This window comes from Microcebus murinus, chromosome 4, assembly GCF_040939455.1.
Source record: "Microcebus murinus isolate Inina chromosome 4, M.murinus_Inina_mat1.0, whole genome shotgun sequence".
Classification (NCBI taxonomy): domain Eukaryota; kingdom Metazoa; phylum Chordata; class Mammalia; order Primates; family Cheirogaleidae; genus Microcebus; species Microcebus murinus.
In genome coordinates, this window is record NC_134107.1 from 44049669 (window position 1) to 44074057 (window position 24389).

At 40.2% G+C, this 24389-nt stretch overlaps 1 protein-coding gene across 2 annotated transcripts in view; it reads right to left on the bottom strand.

Moving 5' to 3' along the window:
* Positions 1-675: 675 nt before the first annotated feature.
* MISFA (mitochondrial sheath formation associated) overlaps positions 676-24389 on the bottom strand; it is a 51842-nt gene continuing 28128 nt past the window's right edge. Inside the window, exon 3 of one of the 2 annotated variants that reach the window (XR_001157944.3) lies at positions 676-977. The gene's annotated coding sequence lies outside the window, so the exon portion shown is untranslated. Of the gene's footprint in view, positions 978-16630; positions 21157-24389 lie in introns of those variants that run through there. The other variant, XR_001157946.3, reaches the window with a different exon arrangement.

Below are 24389 nucleotides of genomic sequence, written 5' to 3' on the forward strand. Positions count from 1 at the left end.
ATTTATTTGTGTTACTCCAGCCTTTCCTACTCCAGCTTGGCTTTCTGCCTCCCGTCCGGAAAAGTGTGGGCTCTGGGAACATGCAATACTTGTGTATTGCAATAGGGTTTAAATGAGAACAAAAAAGTAGGTGCTCTGACCATACTCCTCTCCCTGCCCCCAGTCCTGATGGCTCCCACCCTGGCCAGCCAGGCTGGGAAGGCAGTGGGCAAGGTAAGGGTGCAGAGCAGCTCCCTCCTCCCCCTCTACCCCCAGAACTGAAAATTCAACTCATTCTTTTTATTAATGCACATACACGCATGCACACACACACATACCCCACCCCACACACTCTGCAACAAGCATCTGAACCTCCGTTGCATGCAGAGGTATTATGAGTAATCTCCATTTGCCACAGGGAAAGCCAGCAAGAACACAGGCTCACCCCAAGGAAGAGGGATTGCATTGAAAGCAGTAATAACCACATTTTGGGATTTCCGGAACCAGGCAAATTTTTGAAAACCTTTGACACTGAACCAGCATTGCCTATTTTTTTTTTACCAAATAAGGACATTAAAAAAGGAAACAAACTGTCAACAGCCATCACCATCACTTCATAAAAGAAAAGACACTTTAACCCTAAAAATGAAGAAAATAATCTCAGAATTGAGGTCAATCTTTTAAATAGACTTTAGCTTAGTGAAAAGAGTTGCATTGTTTTTATTTTTCCCATTTCTCCTAGGCCTGGCCAAACCATCATCAGGGACCAGCAGCAGTTTGCTGGTGGGCATTTGGGGATAGGGAAAATGAGGCATGTGGCAGAGAGGCCAGCCATGTGGCAGGTGAGGGAAGGCAGCCTGATGTCAGGAGAACAGCTTTGGTGGTCAGTCATCCCTGGTTCGAATCTCAGCACCAACAATTTTTCCTGGGCAAGTGAATGAATCTGAGGCCTCAGCTTCCTTTGAAATGGGGAGATAAATAGTTCCCTCAGAGAGTTTCTGTGGGAATTAAATGAGAAAAGTATATAAGACACCAAAATACAAGGCACCTGATACTTAATAAGTATTTAATAAATAATGTTTTCCTTCCTTCGAGGAAACTTAAATTCAGTGTGGGCTTTTATCTTCCTGGAATGACTTGGACATGGTCTTTTCTGAAAATAACTGGGGCTTCTCAACATTTCCAAACTATGGAGTGCATCAGAATCACTGGGGAAGCTTGTTAAACATACAGATGACCAAACTTCACCCAGGAGGTTCTGATTCAAGGCCTTTAAGGTGGGGCCCTGACACCTGTATTTTAACAAGCTCCCCAAGTGATTCATATGCACACCAAAGTTTGAGAACTTCGGCACTAAATAACCTCATTGAGCCATTCATCCCATAAGCATGTGCTAGGTGCTGAGCAGAGGCAAAGAAGAAAACAATGTATCCTTTGAAATGCCACTGCCTAGCAGAGGTCCTGGCACATGCGAGCACTTACTAAATAGTTATTAAATAATGGCCTTTAAGGAGGTGCATCTTATGGGGGAGACAGAAATAGGAATCAATAAATCAGTAGATAAAGTGGGCACCAAGGAAAGGGTAGCCAAAGAGAACTGCAGAGGGAGCTGTCTGAGAAGGCTTCCTAGGGAAGAGGGCATCTAACAGCTTAAAGGATAGGCAGGGTTTACCAGCTAGGGTAGTGCATGTATCCAAAGACATAGAGATGTGAAAGAATGACTAGATGTGTCTGCAGCTTTGAGTACCAGGGAGAATGATGGGCAATGAAGCAGGAATAGGTGTGCATTTGAGGACTAGATTGTGGTTGGACCTGCTCTGTTAAAGAGTCTCAATTTTGGCAGAAAGTCCATGGGGAGCCATGAAGATCTTCAGAAAGGGGGTGAATAATCCAATTTTCACTGTAGAAAGCTCATTCTAGCAGCAACCACTGTGGAGAATGAGATGGCACAGTCAATATCAAAGGCAAGGAAAACAATTAGGAAGCTTAGCAATAGTCCACGAGAAGGATGGAGGAGATCTGAACTGGAGTGTTGGCAGCCGAATATAGAAGGGAGGCATAAAGACCCATTCAGTTCCTTCTGGTATCAGGATTCTGTCATCCCAGTATGGCCCTTTTCAAAACTTACGGGAAAAAATTTTTGTCTATAAGGCTAATATAAAGAAAAGATAGTGAAAGTAACACATATTCATTATCAAAATCTTAAAAATATAGAAATATAATAGAAATCACCTATAATGCCATAGTCCAGAGATAATCACAGTTGAATCAATTGTTTTACATGCATATGTCAGCTTTTAAAATGTAAATTTATCATAATTAGTTTAATCTGCATATTTTTGGATATGTAAATTGTTTTCTTATTATAAACAATGCTGTAATGAACATCCTGTACATAAACCTTTGCCCACATCTTTGATTATTTTCTTAGGACAAATTCTTTCTTAGAAGATGATTAAACCCCAAAGGGAATAATTATATTTATGATTCATAAATTGTTCTCCAAGCAAATTGTCAAATTACCCTCTAAGAAGAATTTCTGCTTTTGTGACAAATATGAAGAACACTAATAAATAACCATGCACATTCTTTACTTAAGTGTGATGTAAAGATCATATTTCTATTGCAATTAATTTTCTACAAGCTCCATTTCCTACAATAATAGCATATATTTTCTAGTGTTTGCTGTATTCCAGAAACTATGCTGGGTACTGTACATATATTTTCTCTTTTAATTCTCACAATACCTTTATGATTGCTACCATTTGAACATATCCCCCCAAAAAATATGTGTTGGACACTTAATCCTCAGTGTAACTGTGTTAAGAGGTGAGAAGTTGAGGAGGTGAATATGTCATGAGGGCTCTGCCCTCGTGAATGGATTAATGCCGTTATCACAGGACCTGGTTAGTTATCAAGGTAGTGAATTCCTGATATTATGATGAGTTTGCCTCCACACACATGCTAAACACGCGTTTGCCCTTCTGCCTTCTGCATTCCACCATGGGATGACACAGCAGGACGGCCCTTGCCAGCAGCCGGGGCCATGTCCTTGGACTTCCTAGCTTCCAGAACCATGAGCCAAATAAATTTCTATTCATTATAAATTGCCCACTTCGTGATATTGTCTTATAGCAGAATGAAATGGATGAAGACAACGACATAGGCACTATCATTACCTCCATTTTACAGATGAGGAACTTGAGGCTCATAGGAGCAGGTTAAGAGATTGTCCCTAGGTTGCATATGAAGAAATAGAAAATTATAAACCCCAAATAATTCTTCAATCAGCTTTGGTCAGAAATTATATCTGAGGCCAGGTGCAGTGGCTCACGCCTGTAATCCTAGCTCTTTGGGAGGCCGAGGCAGGCGGATTGCTCAAGGTCAGGAGTTCAAAACCAGCCTGAGCAAGAGCGAGACCCTATCTCTACTAAAAATAGAAATAAATTAATTGGCCAATTAATATATGTAGAAAAAATTAGCCAGGCATGGTGGCGCATGCCTGTAGTCCCAGCTACTTGGGAGGCTGAGGCAGTAGGATCACTTAAGCCCAGGAGATTGAGGTTGCTGTGAGCTAGGCTGACGCCATGGCACTCACTCTAGCCTGGGCAACAAAGTGAGACTCTGTCTCAAAAAAAAAAAAAAAAGAAATTATATCTGAAGCCAGAAGCCACAAGCCTTAGTTCCTCTATTGAGGAATGTTAAAAAGAAGATTTTTGACACAGGTGCTTGCAGATGACAAAGTGTCAGCTAGCCATTACATCTTGATCACATTATGAAAAGAACGGAGCTTTACATATCAGTTACTGTTAAATTTATGTGAAACTACATTTCTTCTATATCCTGTCATTATAAACTTGAGTTGTTATGGACTGAATGTCTGTGTCCCCCTAGATTCATGTGCTGAAGCCCTAACACCCAATGTATTAGCAGATGATGACTTTGGAGGCTAATTTAAGTTTAAATGAGGTCATGAGGGTGGAGTCCCCATAATGGGATTAGTGACCTTATAGGAAAAGAAAGAGGCCCTCACGGTGGCTCACGCCTGTAATCCTAGCACTCTGGGAGGCCAAGGCGGGAAGATTGCTCGAGGTCAGGCATTCGAGACCAGCCTGAGCAACAGTGAGACTACTGTCTCTACTAAATAGCTGGGCATGGTGGCGGTGCCTGTAGTCCCAGCTACTCAGGAGGCTGAGGCAGGAGGATGGCTTAAGCCCTCAAAAAGAAGAAAAGAAAAGAAAAGAAAAGAAAAGAAAAGAAAAGAAAAGAAAAGAAAAGAAAAGAAAAGAGAAAAGAAAAGAAAAGAAAAGAAAAGAAAAGAAAAGAAAAGAAAAGAAAAGAAAAGAAAAGAAAAGAAAAGAAAAGAAAAGAAAAGCAAAAAGATACACCAAAGTGTTCTCTCTGCCATATGGGGACTCAGTAAGAGGGCCACCATCTACAAGCCAGGAAGAGGGCACTGACCAGATTCCAACCATGCTGGCACCCTGATCTCGGACATTCAGCCTCCAAAACTATGAGAAAATAAATATCTGCTATTTAAGCCACACAGTTGAAGATAGTTTCAAAGTTTGTTTACTGAGAATGACAAAGAATTACTTCCCTGTAATATGACAGGTTGGCTTTAATGATTTCAAGACTTATTCGCATCCTTGAGACTATAAATTTTTTTTATAGAAAACTACTTTTGTTAAAATGTTCGTTGTAGGCAATTGAGTAATGTACTCAAGGTTACATACCATGTTTATCATAAGAGGTTAAACTTACCAACTTATGACTAATTCCCTAATATTTCCCTGGCTTGATTAAATCACTTTACCAGTAAAGCTGATTTCACTTGTTTCTTCAGACAGCACCAAGACCACTGCCTTCAATATTTGCTCTCATAGTGCCTATATCAAATTGTTCTTTGGCAGATGTCATCTCAATTTGTAATTATACGCTCAATCAATTAATTTTATTATCTGCTCCTTCACTTGCTTATAAGCTCCATAAGACATGAGAGCATGCCTGTTTCTGGTTACCATTATATCACTAGTGTTTAACATAGTACCTGGCACATAGTAGGTGCTCAATAAATACTTGTTGAATAAATGAATGAATGTCTAACCATGCTATTCAGTCTGTAGGGGTCCCATTGAGGGAGGAGCTCTAAAAATGATGAGGAGAGAGAGGTAGGACTGGATATTATGGCCAGAAGGAGAAAGGTTACTGATAATGAGTAGTTAAGGGGTTAATAAGAATGGCAATGGGTACATAGTAAAGCAATGGTTCTCAAACTATGTTCCTGCAGGACAGCGATAGTTCATTATTGCTCTGTGGGCTGGCCTGAAAATGGAATTGTACCACTAAAATAAAATAATTCTAGAGTTCTCATTGTTTTGCTTTTTCATTTTTCTAAAAATGTTTCCATATGGTACCAATCCTTCCACCATTTGCTTTAGTTTCAGTGCCCATATCATAGAAAGATCTATGTCGTAAAAGAAGTCAAAAGCAATCTTGAACAATCTGAACCCTCCTGCCAGATTGTCTAATGTCAATTTGTTTTCTGGCACTGCTTCTTTTATGTCTTCTTCCTCATCGTCTGGCACTGGTTTGGAAGCTCTCATCTCCATCAAGTCCTCTCCTGTTAATGCCTATGCAGTGTAACTAGCTGTTGAATTTCTCCAACATCCATTTTTATTTATTTATTTATTTATTTATTTATTTTGAGACAGAGTCTCGCTCTGTTGCCCGGGCTAGAGTGCCGTGGCATCAGCCTAGCTCACAGCAACCTCAAACTCCTGGGCTCAAACAATCATTTTGCTTCAGCCTTCCGAGTAGCTGGGACTACAGGCATGCACCACCATGCCTGGCTAATTTTTTCTATATATTTTTAGTTGTCTGATTGATTTCTTTCTATTTTTGGTAGAGACAGGGTCTCACTCTTGCTCAGGCTGGTCTCGAACTCCTGAGCTCAAACGATCCTCCCGCCTCGGCCTCCCACAGTGCTAGGATTACAGGCGTGAGCCACAGCACCCAGCCGCTACAACATCCATATTTTAAAACCCTTTCCCCTCCTCCTTTTTTGCCATACCCACAGTATCTTTCGTGATTTCCTTGATTGGCTCTGTCACAAATTCTATGAAGTTATGCACAACATCTGGACACAGTTTTCTCCAGCAGACATTTATTGTTTTGAGTTTGGTGGGTTTCACAGTTTCTTCTATAATAACAATGTCATCTTCAATGGTGTATTTCTTCCATACTTTCATGATGTTCTCTCTACTGGGCTTCTTCTCTTCCATAGTATTGACAATCCTTTTTATAAGGTACTGTCTGTAATGGAGCATTAAAGGCCCTTATGACTGCCTCATCGAGAGGCTGAATTAGAGATGCTATGTTTGGGGGCAAGTAGACCACTTCAACACCTGCAGCGTTGAACTCATGTGGTTCTGAGTGGCCAGCGGCAATGTCCAATATCAAAAGAACCTTAAAAGGCAGTCCCTTACAGGCAAGGTACTTCCTGACTTCAAGTACAAAGCATGGATGGAACCAATCCAGAGAATTAGTTCTCATTGTCCAGGCCTTCTTGTTGTGCAACCAAAAGACTGGCATCTGGCATTTATCTTTTCCATTCAAGGCTCAGGTATTATCAGCTTTACAGATAAGGGCAGTCCTGATGATAAACCCGACTGCATTTGCACAAAGCAGTAGAGTTAGCTTGCCCCTTCCTGCCTTCAATCCTGGTGCTTGATTCTCTTCCTTGCTAATAAATGTCCTTTATGACTTTTTTACACCGTAATAGGGCATTTTTGTCTGCATTAAAAACCTGTTCGCTTCAACAAGCCATGATTTTGAAAAAAAAAAACAAAAAACAAAAAAAAAAAAAACCTGTTCGGGTAGATATCTTCTCTCCTCAATGATTTTGTTAATAGCATCTGGGAATTCATCTGCAATCTCTTGGTTGGCAGAATATGCTTCTCCTGTTTTCTTGACAAACCATCTTTTGCTGCCCTTAAACTCTCCAGCTTTAGATTCTTCACCTTCCTTTTGCTTTAAGCTGTCATATAATGACTTTACTTTTTCTCAGGTCATATTAGAGTCTATAGGCATGCCCTTCTAACAGCAATCCTGCACCCCCACAAAAGCCGCACTTTCAATACAAGAAAGAAAAGTATTTCACAAAAAGTGCAAGACTTTTGCACCTGTTGGCATAGCTGCAGTGACAACTTCATGTATTTCCTTTTCTTCTTCTTTTTTTTTTTTTACAATGGTTCTTATACTGGATTCATTTATCTTGAATTGGTGGGCAATCATAGCTGCAGACATCAATCTAAAGTACATATAAGCAATTCAAGTTTTATAATGTCATGACTTTTCTCTGCTTCTTGGGAGCACTCCCAAGATCACTAGTGACACTTCATATGAGTCTAATGGTGTTATTCAAGATTTACAACATTACACTGAATATAATGAAAAATACACAAGAACTGTGACAGATCACTTTATACTGCCATTTGTAATTTACTGGAGAAATGACTTGTTCACTTGGAGATGATTAGCATCACACACTGTTTTAAACAGATACAACACTTGAGCTCACTGCAATAGCAACAGGAGGTGGTACGAAATTGTTATAGTAGTACAGTATGTACGACGGTTAATTCTAAAACTGCATCTTTACCTTTGCTTACATTTCTCTCAACTTCAAATGGTGCCATGTATGGTCTGTGTTTGTGCAAGTTTTGATAAATTTTAATTTTTTATAAGAGATTTGTATATTTTTATGGTAGCAAATTATAAAATAGACTAGTAACTACATATATGCATTCGTGACATACCTAACCTTTTTGTAATTTTTTCGACATTTCTAGGCTATGCAGTTTGTCTGTATTTTCAAATTGTCACAAATCTAAAAAAAATGTCCAATACATTTATAGAAAAAGCCATGTATAAGTGGACCCTCATGGTTCAAACTCATGTTATTCAAGGGTCAGCTATATTTTGTTATGGCAACCCAAGCCAATTAAGACACCCTATTTATGCCATTATCTCATGACTCCATTATGCTCAACTCTCAGTTTCTTTGTCATGTAGCAGCACCACCAGGTTACATGGTTACTCATCTTCCAGATGCCCTTGTATTTGCTTCACAAGGTATGTCCCACCTGGCCTCCAACCCGCCACACCTCCCACAGATTTGAACATGCCCTTCTCTGGGACCCTCCCTCCTCCATAAATCAAGATAGGAAAGAAAGAGACACTGATATTTAACAAAGCAGTTAAAAACATAGGCTCTGAGACCAGAATGTCAAGGTTCAAGTCACAATTCTACACTCTGTCAACCCCCTGTGCCTCAGTTTCCTTATCTGTAAAATATGCTCACTGTATGAGTTAGTCTACCTATAGCACTTGGAACAGTTTCTAGCACATAACAAGTACTCAATAATTGTTACCATTGTTAATACTCTGTCCCAGGAACAATGCTAAGTGCTTCATATATGGCATCTTATGTAATCTTTATATCAGCCTTGCGAAGTAGAGATTACCATCTCCATTCACATATAAGCAGCAATCCTGACCACTCTATCATTTTACTGTATTTTATTGTCTTTATAGTACCTACTACCATTCCCATGTGACATTATGTATTAGTATTCCTGTTTACTGTCTGTCTCCCCAACAACTCTTCACACCTGAAAGCTCTTAGAGATAAGGAATTAATACTTTGTCTTGTTTACCTTGGGATTCCAGTGCCTAGTAAATTCTCAATAAATGCTTTGAATACATGTAGGATTGAAAGAGTGAAAATAAGGAGCTGAGGTACAGAGAGGTAAAGTTGCTAGGCCAAGGTCACACAGCAAGTAAGGGGCAGAACCAGGATTTGGCATCAGGTCTAGGTGGTTGTAAAAATCTGCAGTTTCTCTACTGCTGCTTCTTAGAGCATATTGGATAAATATAGTTGGGAGGAAGAAATTGGGGTGGGGGACAAGTGTGGGTAACATTCAGCTCCTTAAGCCAGAGCTTCCTCTCTCTCTTCCCACTGGTCAAGTGACACCACCGCTGGCAGAGTCAACATTGATACCCAAGGTGCTTTCAGGGCTAACACCCAGCTCCACCTTGTACCTATGTCTCCATATGTCTCCACATCCAAGAGACAGCAGATCTGTCAGATAAATATCCACGGGTTAAATCAGTGATCAATGGCCACATGCACTTCTTATTTTGATATTAGTCCAAACATGGCCCACCAGTCTCTACTCACATGGTATTTTCTTACACTTTTTAACATCACAGTATTAATTATTAATCTTTGTTGATATTTTAATTTTTGCCAATCTGAGAGATGGAAAATCACTCATTTTATTTTAGGTCCGTTTCACTATGAGTGGGACTAAGCATCTTTTCGTATTTATTAGCCACCTATAAGCCGTGCTCTGTGAGCTGCCTGTTCCTGTCCTGTGCTGATTTGATTTGCGATGCTGCATGAGGGTCTCGAGCAGCCCCCAAGCCCTTCCTTCTCCCAGCTGCTCCTCTTTCCCCACCGCCAGCCCCGCCCTCCGCTCTGCTCAGTTCTCTACTGCCGCCTAGTGACAGCGGTTGGATTTACCACAGGCTCTCGCTGAGGCTCTAATTGTCTGCCCCTCCCAGGGGCTAAACTTCCTGCTGGAATCCCGCCCTTGGTTCCTGGATAGGATTGCCAGGGTTAGCAAATAAAAATGCAGAACCTCTTGTTAAATTTGAATGTAGAAAACAACAAATTACGTACTAGTTGCTACATACTGGTACTAAAAATTGTTTATCTGAAATCCAAACTTAAATTGATGTCCTGTAATTTATCTGCCAACCCTATTCCAAGGCTTCCCTCTAATCCCAGTCCCCACCCCCGCCCACCATGATTTACCGCCTTTTATTCTCAGCAAGTTCCATTATACTACGTTGCACCCCCGTGGTTTCCAAAATGGTGACTTTAGGTGGCACATGAATTTTGTCGTTACTAAAACCTTGGCTCTGGATTTGGATCCTGGGTTTGAATCCTCGCTCCAGCCACTTCTCATGAAAGTAAGACCCGCACTGCTGCCTCTATTTCCTCAAAGGAAAGACAGAATAATCTAGGAATTCCATCGTTGAGTCATTTCTAACGTTAAATCATTTACTGAGCACTAAACACTTTACATATGTCAGTTCCTGTTGCTATTATTATTAGAATAAAAAATTTCCTTTTCAAAAGAAAATTACTCAAAAGGAAGTCTTAATTTCTGCTAGTACTGTTCCAACACTTTCTAATTTGCTAATTTCTTTTAAAACTGTATCTAGTCAGAATTTAATCATTTTATTGCATTTGTTTTTACAGTTGCCTTCTACTTATGTCAAGTGGTACGGAAGCCCCAGATTTCTTTTTAAAATTTTTAAAAACATGAAGAAAAATAAGCAGTTAACTAGTATAGATGATAAATGGGAATGGCAAAATTATAAGGTAGCTTCTGAAATTATTTAAGTTTGGGAAATACTGTCCTGTTCCCATCCTGGGAGACAACACAGATCAGAACTGCTCCAACTGAAATAATGCACTCCTCCTTTGGGTGGCCTGGGTTCATCACTCAGTGGGTGCCTAGGGGAGGGGGAAGAGCTCAAGGATATGCAGCTGTTTCATAAATACATAAACATCTCGGTGGGACAGGGAGGTGTCTGAATACTGGGCAGGGGAGTAAGAAGGGAGGGAAGGAGAAGAGGAGGCAGTTCTGTGCTGGAGGCTTCAGAGCACAGCTCTAGGGGCAAGAGAGGGGCAGAAGTGAAGGCAGGTTTTTGACCCAAGAGAAGTAAGAATTTTCCAGTGGTTAGAAAAGGAAACTTTCATCCCTGGGGATGTTTGAGTACAAGGGCCAAGTAATCACAATGTGTCAAGGCTTCTCAGAATCTTTTAAACCCCAAAGGCTATTTATTATTCTTACTGAAAAATGTCAAGGACTCCTCCTTCCAGGCTGAAGAGATGTTCCCCTAAACTCAGTTCAGGTCCATATTTGAATTCCTGTCCAGGGGGGTTCTAGGAAGACAAGAGACTAAGGATCTTTGTGGGTTAGGCTTTTTCTTTGCCTTTTCTTTCTTTCTTTATTATTATTATTTTTTGAGACAGAGTCTCGCTTTGTTGGCCAGGCTAGAGTGAGTGCCATGGTGTCAGCCTAGCTCACAGCAACCTCAAACTCCTGGGCTCAAACAATCCTTCTGCCTCAGCCTCCCGAGTAGCTGGGACTACAGGCATGTGCCACCATGCCTGGCTAATTTTTTGTGTATATATTTTTAGTTGGTCAATTAATTGCTTTCTATTTTTGGTAGAGATGGGGTCTAGCTCAAGCTGGTTTCGAACTCCTGACCTTGAGCAATCCGCCCGCGTCAGCCTCCCAGAGTGCTAGGATTACAGGCATGAGCCACCAGGCTGGCCCCTTTCTTTATTTTTTTACTTACTTATTTATTTAGGAAACAAGGCCTTTTTCTTTTTCTTTTTTTTTTTTTTTTTTGAGACAGTGTCTCATTCTGTTGCCCAGGCCTAGCTCACAGCAACCTCGAACTCCTGGGCGCAAGCAATCCTTCTACCTCAGCCTCCTGAGTAGCTGGGACTACAGGCATGTGCCACCATGCCCAGCCAATTATATATATATATATATATATATATATATATATATATATATATATATTAGTTGTCCATTTAATTTCTATTTTTTTTTTTAGTAAAGACAGGGTTTCACTTTTGCTCAGGCTGGTCTCCAACTCCTGAGCTCAGACCATCTGCCTGCCTCAGCCTCCTAGAGTGCTAGGATTACAGGTGTGAGCAACCACACTCCGACAGGAAACAGGGTCTTGCTCTCTCACCAGGGCTAGAGTGTAGTGGCATCATCATAGCCCACTGCAACCTCAAACTCATGGCTTCAAGTGATCCTCCCACCTCAGCTTCCCCAAATGCTAGGATTACAGGTACGAGTGACCACGCCCAGCCTTTTTCTTCCTTTAAAAAAAAGTATGCCTTTATAGATAGTATGGTGATGATATTTTAGTTTTAAATACTCGTTTTATACATAGGATTTGAAACATAGTAGTTAAGATAGTTGAGTCTGCATGGTCTGGAGCAGAGTGCCTGAATCCAAATCCTTGCTGTTCGGCTATGTGACTTTGAGCCAGTTACTTAACCTCTCTGTGCTTCAATTTTCTTAACTGTAAAATAGAAACAATTCTAGTCTCATAAATTGTAAGAATTAGGCCGGCCCGGTGGCTCACGCATGTAATCCTAGCACTCTGGGAGGCCCAGGCGGGAGGATTGCTCCAGGTCAGGAGTTCGAAACCAGCCTGAGCAAGAGCGAGACCCCCGTCTCTACTATAAATAGAAAGAAATTAGCTGGACAACTAATATATAGAGAGAAAAAATTAGCCGGGCATGGTGGCACATGCCTGTAGTCCCAGCTACTTAGGAGGCTAAGGCAGAAGGATTGCTTGAGCCCAGGAGTTTGAGGTTGCTGTGAGATAGGCTGATGCCATGACACTCACTCTAGTCTGGGCAACAAAGTGAGACTCTGTCTCAAAAAAAAAAAAAAAAAAGAAGTATGATCATAGCAGGACAACTCATAGTAGCTCCAGACTAGAAACAATGCAAATTTCCATCAACAAGAAATAAATTGTGATATATCCATGCATTGGATACTACACACGTAAGGATGAATGACATATAAGTATACACAGAAATATAGATGAATAATAACATTGAGCAAAAGAAGTCACAAAAGAGCATATATTGTATGATTCCATTTATATAAAATTCAAAAAGAGGCACAATGAACCTATGCTTTTAGAAATTAAGATAGTGGTGTCCCTTGGGGGAAGGGTAGTGACCAGAAAGAGGCTTCTGGGCCTGTCCCCAAAAGCCTTAATCTGCCTACTTGAGTGTATTGACTTTGTGAAAATTCATCTGTACACTTGTGATTTGTTCATTCTTCAGTATGTTTGTTATACTCCAATTAAAAGATTACTTAAAAGTCAAAACTGGGAAGGAATAGCACCCACAATCTTGTGACCATAAATAACTACCATTATCATTTGGGGGGATCCATCTAAGCAATTTTATGAATATATAAACATATAAACAGATGAGCTCATACTAAACTGTATATCCTTTTTTATACTTATCACCTTTTTTCACTTATTAATAATATTGAACACTATTTCATGTACAACACCATTTTTAGTGGTTATAGAGTATCCATTATATATGCACACCATGATTAATTTAATATACTCTCTGTTATAGCAGAACATTTAAGCTATCTCCACTTTTTTGTCAGTATGAAGATCACTTGGCAAAAAATATACTTAATTCATTTTTGTACTAGTTTTCCATTGTTTTCTCCCTGTATTTTTGCTGAGGACTTTTTTTTCTTACTTCACTTTTTATTTCCTTTCCATCTCCTTTTTTCTTGCTCACTCCATCGTACTCAAACACACCTAAATATCTACAAGGGTTCAATCCTTGCTCACTTTACAAAAATAGAATCGTATGTATTTCTCAAAAACTTGCTTTTTTTCATTTGACCAAAGCCCATAAAGCAATAGATACATATCTAACACATTTTCTAAGTAGCTGCCATAATATTCATAGTTTTAGTCATTCTCCTATTGACAACACCCAGGTTGTTTCCAGGGCTTAGCCATTACAAATAATCCTGCAACAAATATCCTCATACATATAATCTAACTATGCCAGTTCTCACTTTATTGCCTCAGTTCCAAATTCACCCTTTTTGACTGCTCTGTGAGAAATAGTCCTGGGCCCTTTAAATCTTTTTCCTTTGCAAGTGACACTGAAACTTTGTCACTAGAGGGCGCTAGAGAGACAGTGGTGAAGAAGAGAGTATTTTGCTTCCTGGTTCCTGTGTGCTCCCTTGGCAGGCTGCGGCAGTCCCCTTGGCATCTTTAGTCCTCTTGTTAGAGTAACAGACTGGGAGGCAGGGCTGAGACCAGATGCGGGGATTGCAGAGTGGGTGCAAGTGTTAAAGTCTAACTAAGCGGGGCTGATAACCACAGACAAGAACCAACTTCACCTGACTTGTCAGCTATCTAGATCACCTTACATAAACTTTGACTAATACCGACATCATTTGCATTATGGTTTTAAAATTTCCCCACCCTTGAAATCACCATGACAGTTCCAAAACAACTACATAAAGTATGAAAATGGGAGGAAACCTAATTCTAGGAATTACTACCCAAATCCTTAGTAAAAACCAATCCCTTGGCCTTAAATATTCCTCTCCTCAATTAATAAAACTTCTTAAAACCAAAAACCCCTTCCTTTCCGTGCAGCTGCTATTTTCAAGCCTGCCTGCTGCCTCTCTTTTGTGAGAGCATACTTTCACTTTTGCTTTCCATAAAAGCTGCTTGCTTTGGCTTACATGGTACACTCTGAAATTGTCCTGAAATTCTCTGATGATCACCAAGAATCTGAAAATAACCTCCACTCAGAGGCCAGTGACACTCTAGCTCCTGCAGCACAAGGCAGTCAGCAACACCAGCAGCAGCTTCCTCCCGGCACTCTCCCTTAGGGGGTTTGTAGAAGAGGACCTACAGTGAGACAGCTTCCCCCAGCACAGGCAGATATCTAACAAGTTTCAGAGGATGGATTGCCAGTGGATTCCACTGACTTCTGTCACTTAGTGAGCCATAATCGTGTCCTCTCCAACAAGGTCTGGATTTCAGTGGAAGGGCGGGAGATTCTTCCTTGGATGCTCTAACTCAAGTCTAGTTAGGGATAGTGGTTGCTCCCTGTGTTCTTTAGGATTCTCTTTATTTCTTATCAGACAATCCCTCATTACTCTAATCCCCTATTATAGTTAATAATTCTGAATATTGAAGGTCTCTGTTCAAATTATTAAGTGGTTTCTCTATTTTGATTAGACTTAGACTGGCATTAATACAATAGCTACTGTGTTGCAATGGGTACCATGGGTTTTTTTCTATCATTCACCTACTGAGAGCATCCAGATTGTAGGTTTTAGCCAACAAAACTGCAATAAATATCCTTGTACATATTATATAACCTCAGGCACTGATGGTTTTATGTCTGTGGGTTCCACCCCAAAATTGGAATTGCTGCTTCAAAGACACCAAGGAGCTTCAGCTGGTTCATGTAAGTGAAAAACCATCAGAGTATCATCTGCTGGATCCATTCTCCTCAGTTCCCGCTTTCAGCAAGTGGTCTTGTCTTTTACTTGACTGAGAAAGTGAAAGTTATCGCACAATAACTTTGAAATGGCCTCATATCCATTTCAAAATATTTTGGTTTTCATCTTTCCTCTTTCTTTATGCTCTTCTCTGAGGAAAGGTATCCTCCCTCTTCCAAAGCTAATTTGCCTTCTCTGTTTAATCCATATGTTCATTTAACCAGCATTTACTGATGTCCTTCTATGAGGAAGGACCTGTGCTAGGGGCTAGAGACATGGAGATAAGCAAGCACTGGCCCCTGCATGCACGGTGTCCTTCGCCTCTCTTCTTGGAGTTTACTCATCTCTTTGAATACATCTCACCTATTGTGCTTTCCCTTCAGTGTGGACGTGTACTCTCATCTTTCCTCTAAGGCTAGTTGCCCTGTGTCCAGCTTTCCTCTCACACTACTGTCCTGACACTTGCCATTTATTGCCAGATTTCCCAGTGGTGGCCTTGACTCAGTGCCCCTGATGTCTCTCATCTCATTTTCTTCTCTCCTTGTAATTGAGCTCTGCACTGCCCCTCCCATATGCTACTGAAACTACTGTCTTGGAAGGCAATAATTACCGGTATCTACAAATCCCAATTCAAAGGCACCTTCTCAGACTTCATAGTCCTCGGCATCTCTACTCTTCAGTACTACTGAACAACTCCTCCTCCAAAACACATTGTATCCTTGCATTAAATGCAAACAACAGAAAACCCAACTCAAACACCAGTTTAAACATAAAGAATACTGTGTAGTAAGAGAATAAACACATGCATGAGAATGATAAACTCCACACTCAGGATAACTGTTACCTCTTCAGTGGAGTGAGGAGACTGACTTGAGATGGGTACACTGGGGTCTCAACTACGTGTGTAATGTCTTTGTTCACAAACTGGATGGTGATTACACAGGACATTGTTATATTATTCTTTCTACCTTTTGCTTGTCTGAAATATTTTATAACAAAAAGGCATGATAATATATACCCAACTGCCTAGTAGACATGCAGTAAAATGTAGCTATCATTATTTTTAAACAAAAAGAATATGCACAGGCTCATGTAGCTAAAAAAAAAGCATAAAAGGACAAATTTTGGTTAAACATGAAAGATGGTTACATGTATTGATTTACTTTCCCTCTAGAAGGCACAGTAATAATAAAATAATATAATAATGATAATTACACGCATTTATTAGATGCTCGGTAGCTACCAAGTACCGTTCAAAGTTCCTTGCATTTATTACATCTTTAATTTCACAACAAACCTCTGAAATAGGTGTTTCGTTATGCCTGTTTTATAGATGAAGGCTTAAAGAAGATATTTATTTATTTATTTACTTTTTTGAGAGAGTCTTGCTCTGTTGCCCGGGCTAGAGTGCCATGGCATCAGCCTAGCTCACAGCAACCTCAAACTCTTGGGCTCAAGCGATCCTCCTGCCTCAGCCTCCCAGGTAGCTAGGATTACAGGCATGCGCCACCATGCCTGGCTAATTGTTTCTATATATTTTTAGTTGTCCAGCTAATTTCTTTCTATTTTTAGTAGGGATGGGGTCTCACTCTTTCTCAGGCTGGTTTCGAACTCCTGACCTTGAGCAATCTTCCCACCTCAGCCTCCCAGAGTGCTGGATTACAGGAGTGAGCCACCGTACCTAACCAAAGAAGGTATGTTGTTTCCTGCAAAAATCAACTTAAAAGAGGCTCTCAACTTAGGATACCAGCACAGTGGAAAGGAATAGTAAAGCATTAGATTCACATCAGAAAGATTAAGTTTAAAAATTCCTGAATGGTGGGACTATTTTGCTTCCTTCTTCCCTGATTTAAGTAAACTGAAAAACAAACGGGAAAAAAAGATAGCTAAAATAAAATATTCAAAACCTGAGTTGAAGAAATCTTGTAGGTAGAACAAAAATTCAAGTGAATGAACTTTTATACACAGAAGTGTCCTTGTACACTAGAAATAGATCTATTTCTCTTTCTACCCTATTCCCCCAGTCAACTTGTGATCTGCTTTCTGTCACTATAGATTTGTTTTGATTTTCTAGAATTTTATATAAATGGAATCTTATAATATGTAGTCTTATTTTCCCATTTTCTTTCAATCAATATAAAGATTGATGTTCATGCATATTGTTGTGTGTAGCAATAGCCCAATCCTTTTTTTTTTTTTTGCTGAGTAGTATTTCATTATATGGATGTACGATAATTTGTGTATCCATTCACCTATTGGTGAACATTTGGGTTGTTTCCAATTTGGGGTTATTACAAATAAATTACACTCATGTACAAGTCTTTGTTGAACATCATATGTTTTCATTTTCTTTTATTTTACCTGCCCCACCCACCCATGTTTTCATTTTCCTTGAGTAAATGCCTACAAGTGGCTGGGTTGCACAGTAGTTCTTGTGTTTGTGAAAAGTTTTTTTAACTTCAAATTTTATACTCAGCCAAACTTTCAGTTAAGTAAGGAAAGCAAATAGGGATGTTTTCAGACATTTAAGAACTAAAAAAAAAAAAATCCAACTCTCTTGTCCCCATTCTACAAAGCCATTATAAAGGTGCACTCCAGAAAAATGATAGAGTGTGATGGGGGAAGACTTGGGATCCAGGAATAAGTGCCTGCAGTGCAGGGGGACAAACAGAAATCACAGGGTAACAGCACTGCAGCAAGGTGGACACCTACCAGTGCCTGTGGGAGCAGGAGGAGAGAGGGTTCTGGGAAGAAAATAGCAAGGCAGGCACACACAACAGGGCAGGTGTGATTGAGCATGAGGAAAATGTTATTGCTAGGCATGAGACAGAAATATTTGACATGTGGAGAAAATTAGCAATAGACCTATGAAAACTGGCGTAGGAATAAACAAGACAATTAGTAATTCTAAGAAAATTAGTTGTACATGAAAGGAGACTTGTTTATATACTATATGCCTCAATGGTAAACAATAGTTGCAAAAGAATAATGTAAATATTGACTTTTATTTCCTAAAAAACTGTGGTATTATCTATGTTGAGAAATTGGAGGAATAGGCAGTGATGGAATGGGAGAGCTACATCTAGCACAGTGAGATGCCAATAGTGTCTAAAACTGAAAACTCAGGACACAGCAATCATAAAGATATATACATCCATCTATCTATCTATCTATCTATCTATCTATCTATCTATCTATCTATCTATCTATAGAGAGAGACATAAAGTTGAATATCAGGGAAGCATCCAGAAGAGTTGAAGGTGGTTGTGTCTGGGGAGGCAACCTGTGGAGCATGGGGTCGAGAACCCTCAGTTTTAAATAAGTTTGAATGCATGCAGTATTACTTGGTAAAAAAAAAAAAAAATTAGGTGTTTTAAGCACAAAGGCATGAGGCTTCAGAGCTCTGCTTGCATTTTTCAGTGTTCCTCTTTACTCTGTTCTCTTCAGTATGTCAGCTTCCCTTGTGATAGCAAAGTGGCTGCAGCCATTTCAGGCCTCACAGTGGCATACCTCCCCCACCCCCAGAGCAGTCCTTTCTCCCTGCCATGTTCTAAAGCCCCAGACAAAGGGAATGGCAGGGCCTGACTGCAGGGCCACATTGTGACTTTCCTGGGCCCTAGATACTTGTATCTAATGTACTCCCTGTATTTTGTACCCCAAGATACTTGTGCCTTTGTGGACCCCTTTTTCCATAAAACATATTTTTAAAATTATAATTTATGACTACATTGGAGATAAAGATGAGCATACTAATATTACATATTAAAAAATATCTTCTTTCACCTTAAAGTTCATTTTTTTCTGTCTGATTTTAAATTAAAACATTTTCATGTGCTTTTGAAAGGATTGTGGGCCCCAGGCACTGTGTCTACCATGTCGTTCCTGCCTGATTTGATTTGGCCTGGATGGAAGGGCTTCTTTAATGTAATCACTTAGAGAATGAGGACTGGATTAAATTGATTAGATTATGGCAATGGGATTGGAGAGGTCTACCCTAGAGTTGGGAGTGTGGTTCATCCCACCCACATGGAATTTCTGCCATACAATTGGACAGGGTGTGGGATGGATGCCAGAGAAATAATCAAAATATCCCCCACAGATGTGAACAACTTACAGAAGAAAATGAATAACAAATGATCAATTAGCATATGAAAAGATGCTGGCTAGTAATTAGATATGCAAAATAAGGCAACAATGAGATATTTTTCACCCATCAAATTAGCAAAAATTTAAGTTTGATGATATCCAGATCTGATGAGGTATAGAGAAAAGGGTGCCCTGATACATTGTTGGTAGGAATCTAAATTGGTATGCTTTTTTGGAGGACAATTTATTAGTAACTATCAAAAATTTTTTAAATTTTATTTTAAAAGAATTTTTAATTTTCTTTTTTTTTTTTGAGACAGAGTCTCACTCTGTTGCCAGGCTAGAGTGCTGTGGTGTCAGCCTGGCTCACAGTTTGAGCTCACCTCAAACTCCTGAGCTCAAATGATCCTCCTGCTTCGGCCTCCCAGACTGCTAGGATTATAGGTGTGAGCCATCGCCCCAGCCCAATTTTTAAACCCACTTATAACCTATAAGCCCCTGCTTTGAGATGTCCTCCCTTTTCAGGCCAAACCAAAGTATGCCTTCCATGTACTGATTTATGACTTTACCTGTAATTCCTGTCTCCCTGAAATGTATAAAATCAAACTGTAACCCAACCACAGCAAGTCCATTTGCTCAAGGCTTGTTGGGCGTGGCTTCAGGCCATGGTCCTCAAATTTGGCTGAGAACAAACCTCTTTAAATTATGTTGCAAAGTTTGGCTTCTTTTCTTTTGACAATGATTTAAAAAAAAAAAAAAGCAGCATAACCACAGCAGCTCCGATGTTCCATAGAGTCCATTCCAAATGGAGTTCTATGACATAGCATCATGTCTGTAAAATGACTCTGCAGACAGGGGTGAGTATGGCTTTCCTTGAAGACTGAGGATCAAAGAAATTCATGTATGTGAGAGCCCATTATAAAGTGGAGAGCACTACAAAACTGTTGGCCATCATAATCTTTTTTAAAACCTAGAAAAAAAATTGTTTTAAAGCAACAGTGCATGCACAAGTAAAAACATTCATTCAAACAGCACCAAATGCAGTTAAGAAGCCAGCCTTGCTCCCTCTTGTGAACCCTCTCCTCCACACAGGCAACGTTTTCTATAATAGATCATGTTCTTGGCCTCCATCCCTTTAGAGATAGATCTTCCTCATTCTTTGTATAGGCTGCATAGTTTTCCACTTTATGGTTATACCAAAATATATTTAATTAGTCTCCTACTAATGGACATTCAGGTTATTTTCAGTTTTTTGCTTTTTCAAACCATGCTGCAATGAATACCTTTGTTCAATTGTCTGTGTGGATATTTTGGTAAAACATATTCCTTTGTAAGTCGAGTAGTTGCATTTTAGACATTTGATTGATGAAAGTATATTGTAAAAGAACACAGCCTGGAGCCAAGTGCTGGTTTAGCACTTATTGAGTGAACTTGCAAAAGTCACTTAATCACTCTGTGCCACAATCTCCCCCTATCTAACAGTACCTCTTTCATAGAGTTGCCATGAAAATTCAATTAGTTAATATATGAAAACTGTTTAGAAGGGTGCCTGGCACAAAATACAACAAAGCATTAGGCTTTATTAATTTATTTAATATTATTTTGCCAAATTGTCTTCAAGTAGGTTAATTTGTATTCCCACCATAGTGTCTTATTTCTTTGACCCTCACCAACATTGCTTATTTTCAAACTTTTTGAAGTTTGTAAATTGTTACCGAAAAGCTTGGCACTTGTCTTCGAGGCTGCATCAGAAAGAGAACAAATGGTTTGAGAAGGAAAGAGTTTATTAATTTGCCAGCAAACAAGGAAAATGGTGACTTTTGCCTCAAAAAATCCAGACTTTGGGGAGGCTGAAGTGGGAGGATTTGACGAATTTGACACCAGCCTGGACAACACAGGAAGACCTTATCTGTGCAAAAAACAAAAACATTGGTCAGGTGTGGTGGCACACACCTGTGGACCCAGCTGAGGCTGAAGTGGAAGGATCACTTGAACCCAGGAGTTCAAGGCTGCAGTGAGCTCTGATCATACCACTGTACTCCAGCCTGGGTGACAGAATAAGACCCCGTCTCTTTAAAAAAAAAAAAAAGTAACAAGAAGCACCTTACAGGCATTTATGATCAGATCAAATAATCCATGTCATCAAGCACTTAGCATAAAGTAAGGGCTTAATATATGCTAAGTATTATAATAATGAATATTGGGAGTTTTTTGAACAATTTATTAATTTGGTCAAAGATATTTGTTGCAGATTTTAAGTGTACAAGCAGGGAACTGTGCTGGTGTTGGGAACAGTGATGGGTAAAATAGGCTTATCTGTGTTTTCATAGATCTTACCATTTAGCACAAAATATAGCCAGTAATTAGAATCTGTAATTCACAAACTGTGAAAGGTTCCATGAAGGGAAATACTGGGGGCAGCAAGAATTTTTAAGGGTCCCTGAGCTATTAATAGTTCACAGAGAGCGTCCTTGAGAAGTCCTACCTAATATTACTTGAGCATTCACCATATGCCAGTTTGTTTAGTAGGGCTGCCATAATAAAGTTACACAGACTGGGTGGTCTAAACAACAAAAGTTTATTTTCTCACAATTCTGGAAGCTAGAAGTCCAAGATCCAGGTGTTGGTACCTTGAGGTCTCTCTCCTTGGCTTGTAGATAGCTGTCTCTTCCCTGTGTCTTCACATGGTCTTCCCTCTGTACCTGACTATACATTTCCTCTTCTTATAAGGATACCCATCATATTGGATTAGAGCCCACCCTAATGATTTCATTTTAAATTAATTGCCTTTTTAAAGTCCCTATCTCCAAATACAGTCACACTCTGAAGTACTGGGGGTTAGGACTTCAACATAGAAATTTTAGGGGGACACAAGTCAACCCACAACAGCCAGGTACTGATCCATACTCCTTACATGCATTATTTTTTATAACAGTCCTGTCATTGTTATTTTAATTTTATGGATGATAAAACTGAGATATAAAAAGCTTAAGCACTTGCCTAAATTCCTAGGAATCAATAGACCTGGGGCTTAAACCCAGATAATCACCCACAAAAAGCTTATGGAGTACTGAAGAATGAGGTTGGGGTTAGGATTTTGTTCTTTATCCTAAGAACAATGGGAAACCATTGAAGGATCGCTCTACCTGCTAAACCAATCGAAAATTTAGAGATCTTAGTCTCAAATTTTTACAGATGAGGAACCTGAGACTTGTCACTTTTTTTCAATATATCACACCCCGGCTAAGGCTCCATGTAACCCAGAAATCTTTTTTTTTTTTTTTTTTAAGACAGAATCTCCCTTTGTTGCCCAGGCTAGAGGAGTGCCCTGGCGTCAGACTAGCTCACAGCAACCTCAAACTCCTGGGCTCAAGCAATCCTGCCTCAGCCTCCCGAGTAGCTGGGACTACAGGCATGTGCCACCATGCCCAGCTAATTTTTTCTACATATATATGAGGTGGACAATTAATTTCTTTCTATTTTTATAGTAGAGACGGGGTCTCACTCTTGCTCAGGCTGGTTTCAAACTCCTGACCTTGAGCAATCCGCTCCCCTCCGCCTCCCAGAGAGCTAGGATTACAGGCGTGAGCCACCGCTGGCCCGTAACCCAGAAATCTTGAAGGTAAAATATTTGTAGAGTTGGCCTCCTGCAGGAGTGAACTATTTAACACAGGTGGGTTACGTATTTGAAAGGTAAGTATGGTATCAATGAGCTATATGCTATGCTGGGCTCCCCACACAGAATAAGAAAGTTGAGAATTTCAATTCTTCCCTAGGACAAAAGCTTAATCTTGGTTTGTTCCTTGGGCAGCCAGAAGTGGAGAAATTCCAATTCACCATCAAAACGTCAATTGAAAGAGGAAAACACAACAGCTTTGCCTAATATTTTGTAACAGCTTTATGGACATATAATTTACATACTGTAAAATTCACCCGTTTTAAGTGTACAATGATTTTTAGTCAACGTGCAGTGGAACTATCCCCGCAATCCAGTTTGGGGGCATCTTTATCACACTAAAAAAAATCCTTAATACCCGTTTGATGTCAATCCATGGCCCAGTACCTCCTTCAAACCCAGGTGTGCCTAATTATTTTTAAGTGGGGTTTTTTTTTTTGTTTTTTTTTTGAGACAGTCTCACTTTGTTGCCCAGGCTAGAGTGAGTGCCATGGCATCAGCCTAGCTCACAGCAACCTCAAACTCCTGGGCTCAAGTGATTCTCCTGCCTCAGCCTCCCGAGTAGCTGGGAATACAGGCATGCACCACCATGCCCGGCTAATTTTTTCTATGTATATTAGTTGGCCAATTAATTTCTTTTTTTTTTATAGTAGAGACGAGGTCTCGCTCTTGCTCAGGCTGGTTTCGAACTCTTGACCTTGAGCAATCCGCCCGCCTGGGCCTCCCAGAGTGCCAGGATTACAGGCGTGAGCCACCGAATTCAAATTACCTTACAGACCCAAGATGATTCTCAAAAGGAAGTTAGAGGCTGGGCGTGGTAGCTCACGCTGTAATCCTAGCACTCTGGGAGGCCGAGGCGGGAGGATCGTTTGAGCTCAGGAGTTTGAGTTGCAGACCAGCCTGAGGAAGAGCAAGACTCTGTTATCTACTAAAAATAGAAAGTAGCCGGACAACTAAAGATATACAGAAAAAAATTAGCCGGGCATTGTGGCGCATGCCTGTAGTCCCAGCTACTCAGGAGGCTGAGACAGGGAGGATCACTTGAGCCCAGGAGTTTGAGGTTGCTGTGAGCAAGGCTGACGCCGTGGCACTCTATCCCGGGCAACAGAACGAGACTGTCTCAAAAAAAAAAGCAGCAGCTAGAACTAAGCTCGCAAATGAATATGAGGCATACGTGTTCACTAGAGCACGAAAGTACGTCAAAGCTTACTCTATTTGTGAAGTATTCCTCCATTCTCTTAGAAAAAAACCAATTTGGCTTCCCTACGTGGAGCTTATTTTCTAAATAGAGCAAAAGCGGAAAGCGCGATACCCTGCAAGCTAGCATCTGCGTGGGAGGCGAGCGCACGGCAAGTGCCAGCAGGTGAGGAGTAAAGTGCATCCGAGACACACCAGTCAAGGCCGTGTGCGCCTGCGCAGCTTCGCGAGCGCCTACCAGCCGGTAAGAAAAATACCTGGCTCGGGAC